Below are 3,118 nucleotides of genomic sequence, written 5' to 3'. Positions count from 1 at the left end.
TTTGCTGGTTGAAGGAGAGAAGGAGATGAAAAGCAGAACTATGAAGAATCCGTTCAGTCCTCACAGGGAACCGGCAGTATGATGGTGTGCAGGGAGGGCCTCAGAGTAGGTGCAGGGAAAGAAGGGCTGATTTCAGGGGAACTGGGGTTGATTTAGAGGACTCTGATATAAAGAGAAGTGGAGACACTTTAAATTCTGTTGAAGAGAGGTCTATGGTGGAAAGTGAGGCTCTGCAGTATCGAGTCACCAACTGTCAACTTGACACAAACTTAGGGTCACCAGGTAAGGGGAACCTAAGTTGAAGAATTGCTTTCATCAGATAGGCTGACAGGACATTTTCTTAATGTCTAATTGATGTAGGAGGGTTTAGCCCACTGTAGACAGTACTAAGTCTAGGCATGGGCTGTATAAGAAAGCTATTTTTTTTTTTTTGTTTTTTTGTTTTTTGAGACAGGGTTTCTCTGCAGCTTTTTTAGAGCCTGTCCTGGACCTAGCTCTTGTAGACCAGGCTGGCCTCGAACTCACAGAGATCCGCCTGCCTCTGCCTCCCGAGTGCTGGGATTAAAGGCATGCGCCACCACCGCCCGGCTAAGAAAGCTATTTGAGTCTTAGCTGGGGTCATCCTTGTGGATTCCTTGGAATTTCTCTTGTGCCAGATTTTTTTGCTAGTCTGGTTACCCCTGCCTGACAACTGGTCAATCAACATTATATTGATCTAGTATGAGTGACAAATCTTTACAGTGTACAAAAGCATTATCCCAAAGCAATTGATTCCCTAGTTGTCCTCTGACTTCCTTGTGTACACTGACATAAGCATTCATATATGTACACACACAAGCATACACATACATTATAAATAGATAAAACAAAAACTTTAAAGAAATATTCATGAAGAAACCTACAGAAGCCATCTCTATGGGGGAAGTAGAGGTAAGATAGAGAAGATTTATTTCTCCTTAAATGGAAAGACTTACAACTTTGTAGTGAGTTAACAGAGAGCTAAAGCTATAGCTATGGATAAATAATTAATGGAGAACTATGTAATTAGGAAGGGTTACATTGGTCCAGGCAGACGCTTATCAAGTATACATAGAAGGCACTTCTAAATTCTCTATAGCTAGAGACACAAGATATATAAAGATATTTGTAATCAAGCCAGGTGGTGGTGGTGCATGCCTTTAATCCCAGTACTTGGTAGACAGAGGCAGGTGAATCTCTGTGAGTTCAATTTGTGGTAATCATCCTTAAGAGCTGAAAGTTGATTTCAAAACAGACATTTATTACACCCTATAGTATACTGTTAAGAAACCGGCCATTGGTGGACTGCCTTTGAGGGAGTGGGATACATAGTATATGAATACTGATCTTATATTACCTCAGGCCATGGCCTTGTGCAATAACTCTACTGGCCTTGTTAGGATTTTGAATAGAGCAAGTTTAAATCCCTGTTTCATAGGAGGGATATGCATAGCTGGTCCCTTACTTCCACAGGCTCATTTGTAATGCTATTTCTTTTCTTTTTCTCTTTTTCCTTTCCTTCCTTCCTTCCTTCCTTCCTTCCTTCTTTCCTTCCTTCCTTTCTTCCTTCCCCCTTTTTCCTTCCTCCCTTCCCCCTCATTCTTTTTCTTTACAAGTCATAATGATCCTCTTTGGCTATGCATTATTTCATTGTGGTTTTTTTTTCTACCTATAAGCCCTAAGAGAATAATGGACTACCTGTTTTGTCTCTAGTGTACAATGCCTGGCAAATAGGCAATAGTCAATATGATTTTCAGCCAGAACGGGCCATTTAAATAGCAGTCAATAGGTTAACCATGTTTGTGCCATACTGTGCAATAGTTACAGCACTGTGAAGACAGGGATCAAGGAACACGGAAAGAAGAGACCACTGGGGAAAAAAAAGAAGAAACCACAGAATGGTACATTTGAGTCATAGAAGTGAAGGCTTCCATTGACAAGATTCTCTGGACAAGGAACAGTTCTTTGAAATACTGAATTCTATGCAAAAGAAACACTGAAAAATCACTTGTGAGTGAGTTTAGGTGTCATCATTTCTGCCTAAATTTTGAATAATCAAGAAAATCTTCTGTTTATTGAATTTTATCTTGATGAAATCATGATGATTCACTACAAACTTGTAACTGAAGTAGTTCGTAAGAAATCTGATTTCTGTGAAAAACTGAGAATTCTTGTTTGGTCTGTACCATGCATTTTTCCTGTGACCATAGTAGTAATTCCATAGCCAAGGTCATACCCAAGTGGCTTGATTGCTTGGTCATTTCAAGACACATCAGCCTGCATTAAACAGTGGGACTGCATGATATCACAGCATCTGTGGTTGCCTGTACAATCCCACACCACATCAGCCCAGTCAGTAGTACTCCAGCATGGACGTAGGAGGGCATTATGAGACTCTACGCTGGCTGTGCAGGTACTAACTATCATAGGCTGCTGGGCAAGAGTCAGTTTCCTTCCAGTGGGTCCCAGAGTAAGTCTACCAACTTCCAGGGTATAGGAGTACACTCGAGTATATGGACAGCACAAATTGGATTCCATGGGTTATTGAAAGAAAAAGACAGACAGAAAGAAAAAAAGAAAGAAAGAAAGAAAGAAAGAAGGAAGGAAGGAAGGAAGGAAGGAAGGAAGGAAGGAAAGAGAGAGAGAGAAAGAAAGAAAGAAAGAAAGAAAGAAAGAAAGAAAGAAAGAAAGAAAGAAAAGATAAAATTTATGGGCTTGGGGATGGATCTTATTGTAGTAGAGGTGAATATGATTAAAATGCACGGGATGAAGTATGTAATTCTCAATGAGATAATAAAAATATTGAATTTAAAAAAGCATTTGGGTTGGTCTTCATAGGTAGGATAATGGAAACCTACAAACTTTAACCAAGGATCAAGCAATCTAATTAAATGTTAGCAGTAAAAATAACCTCATTTTTTGGCAAAAAAATAAAATGGTAGATGGTAGAGGACTGCGGCATAAAAAGCAAGCAAGAGATATACTCACTGAACAAACGGGACTTTGTTTCTTATTAATTACTAGATTAAGGAAATGACATTTACTGAGGAAAATAGGAGATCATTTAAGAGAATTGCCAAAGGTCTTTTAAGCCTCCAGA

The sequence above is a fragment of the Arvicola amphibius genome, chromosome 14 (genome assembly GCF_903992535.2).
Source record: "Arvicola amphibius chromosome 14, mArvAmp1.2, whole genome shotgun sequence".
NCBI lineage: Eukaryota > Metazoa > Chordata > Mammalia > Rodentia > Cricetidae > Arvicola > Arvicola amphibius.
The sequence above is the reverse complement of the archived record's forward strand: the minus strand, read 5'-3'. Positions refer to the sequence as shown.